A 5,622-nucleotide genomic window follows, 5' to 3' on the forward strand; every position below is an offset into this window, starting at 1 on the left:
TTTTGTCTTTTTATTATTTGCTCATGCACAAACATATGACTGAGAACTGAGCATATACATGCATATGCACAAGAAAATCATCAATTGTTTAATACCTTCTTCAGAAGACAAATTCAAAGTATTCTTGCCGAAAATACATCTAGACCTTATTCTAGACACCCAATTTAATTCAACACTCCATAATTTATTCATGGTAATTCTAGTTCAACTAATGCATTAAAAAGCATTGAGAATATTCCTCTTCAGAAATTAATGCAAAATTCTTTACAACTATGTACTTTGTGGGAGGCTCATCATAACATGAAGAAAAAACTGTTAATTCAAATTCTTGTCTACCACAAACTGTATCTGTTATATGTTTGTGGTATGTTAATGAGTCATGTTGAAAGAATTTTAATGGCAAGATAATCTGTATATTATCTCACAGATCTATGTAAACTTATAGCTTAGTCCATATGTAGCTTGACTTTTTGTCAAAGATAAAAGATTTATTACTACAGTGGTGTTATCCATTTCTGTTCCTGTTGCCATCCAAAAATTTGGCCATTACTTTAATTTTATTTCTTAATTGATTGTCTTCATGATTGGCCACAACAATCCCTTGGACAAGAACTTCAAGTAGACCAGACTGAACCTCGAGTCATAAAGGACCTTGATCTTCAAGGTCAAATGTTTGAATTTTGCTTTAATTGGCTGTAACTTTGTTATTATGTTTGGATTGTCTTCATACTTGGACACAACAATCCTTTGGACAAGGCCTTCATGTAAATTAAATTGATTGTGACCTTCACTTATCAATGACCTTGAAGGTTACATTATTGAATTTTGCTTGATTTTTGCTAAAATTTACTGTAACTTTGTAATTTATGAATGGAATGTCTTCATGCTTGAGCATTATCTTAAGAGGATCAAACTGAATTTGACCTTGAATGTCAATGAGTATTCTTCACTACAATATTCTTACTACGATGACATGGTTCACTTTAGCAATAAGAACAAGAGGGCCATGATGGCCCTGAGGTCGCTCACCTGTATAAAGGCACCCGGAGCGGGTCAGTTTAAACCCGGGGCTTTTATTTGAACAAACTTGGAAGACACCCATTAGAAGATGTTTCACAATGTTAAGTTTTTTACTACACACATATAATGAAAAAACAACGATCTCCTTCTTCCCCTACACCAACCCCCCACCTATCCCCCTTCCTCCCCCCCCCGGCAGGGCCAATTTTAACCCAAGGGCTTTTATTTGAACAAACTTGGTAGACACCCATAAGATGTTTCATGCTAAACATCTAAGCTCTAGCTCATTGGGTTTTTTTAAAAGAAGATTTTTTAAGTTTTTACTATACACATATAGTTGAAACCAATGACACCCCTGGGGCGGGGCCAATTTTGACCCCAGGGCTTTTATTTAAACAAACTTTGTAGACAATTACTAGAAGATGTTTCATGCTTAATATCTAAACTCTAGCTATTTGGGTTTTTTCAAAGAAGATTTTTAAGTTTTTGCTATACAAATATAAGGAAATCAATAACACCCGGGGTGGGGCCAATTTTGACTCCAGGGCTTTTATTTGAACAAATTTTGTACACACTTACTAGAAGATGTTTCATGCTTAATATTTAAACTTTTTTAATTTTTTGCTATATACATATAAGGAAAATCAATGACCCCTGGGGCGGGGCCAATTTTGACCCCAGGGCTTTTATTTGAACAAACTTGGTAGACACCAATTAGAACATGTTTCATGCTAAATATCTTAGCTCTAGCTCTTTGAGAAGATTTTTTAAGTTTTTACTATATGCATACAGGGAAAATCAATGACCCCCTGGGGCGGGGCCAATTTTGACCCCAGGGCTTTTATTTGAACAAACTTGGTAGACACTCATTAGAAGATGTTTCATGCTAAATATCTTAGCTCTAGCTCTTTGAGTTCTTTAAAAGAAGATTTTTTAAGTTTTTACTATATGCATATAGGGAAAATCAAAGACCCCCTGGGGCGGGGCCAATTTTGACCCAAGGGCTTTTATTTGAACAAACTTGGTAGACACCAATTAGAACATGTTTCATGCTAAATATCTTAGCTCTAGCTCTTTGAGTTCTTTAAAAGAAGATTTTAAGTTTTAACAATATGCATACAGGGAAAATCAATGACCCCCTGGGGCGGGGCCAATTTTGACCCAAGGGCTTTTATTTGAACAAACTTGGTAGACACTCATTAGAAGATGTTTCATGCCAAATATCTTAGCTCTAGCTCTTTGAGTTCTTTAAAAGAAGATTTTTTAAGTTTTTACTATATGCATAAAGGGAAAATCAAAGACCCCCTGGGGCTAGGCCAATTTTGACCCAAGGGCTTTTATTTGAACAAACTTGGTAGACACTCACTAGAAGATGTTTCATGCTTAATATCTAAACTCTAGCTATTTTTTTTTTTCAAAGAAGATTTTTTAAGTTTTTGCTATACACATATAAGGAAAATCAATGACCCACGGGGCGGGGCCAATTTTGACCCCAGGGCTTTTATTTGAACAAACTTGGTAGACACCCATTAGAACATGTTTCATGCTAAAGATCTTAGCTCAAGCTCTTTGAGTTCTTTAAAAGAAGATTTTTTAAGTTTTTACTATATGCATATAGGGAAAATCAAAGACCCCCTGGGGCGGGGCCAATTTTGACCCCAGGGCTTTTATTTGAACAAACTTGGTAGACACTCATTAGAAGATGTTTCATGCCAAATATCTAAGCTCTCGCTCTTAGGGTTTTTTCAAAGAAGATATTTAAAGTTTTTTCTTTCGGTTGCCATGGCAACCAGAGTTCTGCATGGAATTAAATTCTTTGAACAATTTTTAAAGGTGACCACCAAAGGAACATTCCTGTGAAGTTTGGATGAAATTGGCTTAGTGGTTTATGAGGAGATGTCATTTAAAGTAAAAGTTTACAGACGGACGGAGGAAAAGCGATCACAAAAGCTCACCCTATCACTTTGTGTAAAAAGTGGAGCATGGCCTCAAAAGGCAGTGGCTCTTGGTGTTTCAAGTAACATACAGGTTACAGGTTAGATAATATGGCTCCTGATCAAAGTAGTTGGTTACAGAGTGAAATCCCTGAAATGCAGAAAACTTTGTTGTGGCACCAAAAGGAAGCCAGCAGAAGTGGAAACTGTAGAAACACTAAAGTAGTTGGAAACTGGGCAAAACTACCAAGAGCAGGAACTGGATAATACCATAAGGGGTAGGAAATTGGATGCAGAAAACTTGGTAGAACCACTAAGCAAGATACTAGGTAAAAACTATCTTGAGCAGGGAATTGGGTAAAAACACTTGGAACAGGAAATTTGGTAAAACCATTAGGGGCAGGAAAGTGGAACAAGCAAATGGGTAGAACCACTCAAGTGACTGAACAGGTAAATGGGCAGCACTCGGAGGAAACCACTAGAAGTAGCAAACTGGGTAGACTTGCTATTGACAGGAAACGCTAGGCACAGGAAACTGGGTAGAACCATTACGAGCTGGAAACTGGTAAAACTATAAGTGCTGGTAACTGGGTAGAACTATTAGGAGCTGGAAACTGGGTAGAACTATTAGGAGCTGGAAACCTCTATGAGTGGGAAACTGAGAAGAAAGACTAGGAGAGGGAAATATGGTAGAACCACTAGTAGTTGGAAACATAGACAAATTATTGAGCCTTTCCCAAACTAGGTTGAATACACATGACTAAATTAGTATGCCATGGACCAAAATGGTCTTGAATCTCTTTTCCTTAAGGTGAACAAAACATGAACAAAAACAACTTTAACCAGAATTTCATTTATTGCTTACAATATATTAAAACACATGAATCAGTTCAACAATAAGTAAAGTTTTAAGAGAAACAGTTTGCTTTAATAAAATACAATAACAGAGCTTAGTAAAGAAACATATACACATGTTTCCTTATAACTGAAACACGTTTTTAAATTCAACAGAATGTTGCATCAGTGACACAATTATAACTGCATATACACAAGAAAGCTGATTCATTGTCTAACAATGATATATTAAGATGTAATACCTACAGATGGTCACCTTATGCACATTTCTGATATAACTTATGATCCAAAACACTTTTCTCTATATTTTTCTATATGATGTAAATGGGAATTTTGGGTATGTTTGATTATCAATGTGCTTTACAAAAATACATGTATTTTCATTTAATAAAATTTGTGTACTTTTCTAATCTAATCTTAATTTGAAATTATTTGCAATTCCTTCTGCATTGATTTTGTGGAGAAAAAAAAATCAAACTAAGGAAAAATATTTTATGATAGTAACCAATGAATACTCTTAAAGCCAAACTTAAATATGCTATTTTTTTACATTAATTTTCTTGTCACTTCCATACTAACATCAATAATGACTTGCCTATGTCACCAGTAGGAGTATATCTATACAGTTAAGTGATAGAAAGAGCATCAAAACATGAGGATATCTGATTTATATTGGGGTGTGGGGGTGCATAGCTTACTTCTTTTTTAGCATCTACTGGGCAGTGAAATTACTGGTGTGCAGGTAACTACCCCTTTACTTAACATTATGATACAAGCACCATTTTGCATATGATTTTCCCAAACAACTTTCCAATGAGAAGGTTGCTTAGCTAGGATACAGTTATCTGCTATGAAACTGAAACCCCCAACAATATCAATGTAAAGTTCCAAATACAATGTATAAAGTAAACAAGTGCATTACAGAAAATAACTTGTAATTTTAACAAAACATTTTTGTTGGTAGTTTTAGCTTCCAAATGTCACCTATACTTCTATAGACATTACACAATTGTTATGCCACTTAGGAAGTAATACTTTAAAACTTTAATATCTTGCATTTACCACTTGACATATTAGAGAAGTTATTCAGTGTACAGACCCACACTGTACTTTTATTACATAAGGACATATGAGCCGCGTCACGACAAAACCAACATAATGTGTTTGCGACCAGCATGGATCCAGACCAGCCTTCGCATCCGCGCAGTCTGATCGGGATCCATGCTGTTCGCTTACAGACCCTATAACAAGTAAAGAAACTGATAGCGAACAGCATGGATCCTAATCAGACTGCGCGAATGCACAGGCTGGTCTGGATCCATGCTGGTCGCAAACCCATTATGTTAGTTTTGTTGTGACGCTGCTCATATATAAAGACTGAACTGAAATCCACTTGTTCCCAACAGCCAACACAAATACCAATTAACATCAGGTATTTATATTACATACCACTACTTATGCTTAACAACACATTCATTTATCTTATATGCTTGTTTATAATTAATGAATTAAACATTTGAAACAACTTTAACCAGCAATCCTCTTCATATTACACATAAACTCCTCACTACATTTTCATTGATGAATTATTAACTTGGACTTTTCATGTCTTAAGGAAACGTCTATATAATAAGCAGCAAGCCTAATTGTAATACTGTAATTGAGTAGGCAATTAACTGAATATTAACTGATTTGACTGGCTTTAGTACATACTGGTGACATAGCCCTGTCATTATTACAACTTGATATCTGTTTTGTTGTTGTTGTTTTTGTTTGAGTTGGAATTAAAACATTTGATAAAGCATGTAAGATC

This window comes from Ruditapes philippinarum, unplaced genomic scaffold, assembly GCF_026571515.1.
Source record: "Ruditapes philippinarum isolate M1 unplaced genomic scaffold, ASM2657151v2 ctg128_1_1_1_1, whole genome shotgun sequence".
Taxonomy (NCBI): Eukaryota; Metazoa; Mollusca; class Bivalvia; order Venerida; family Veneridae; genus Ruditapes; species Ruditapes philippinarum.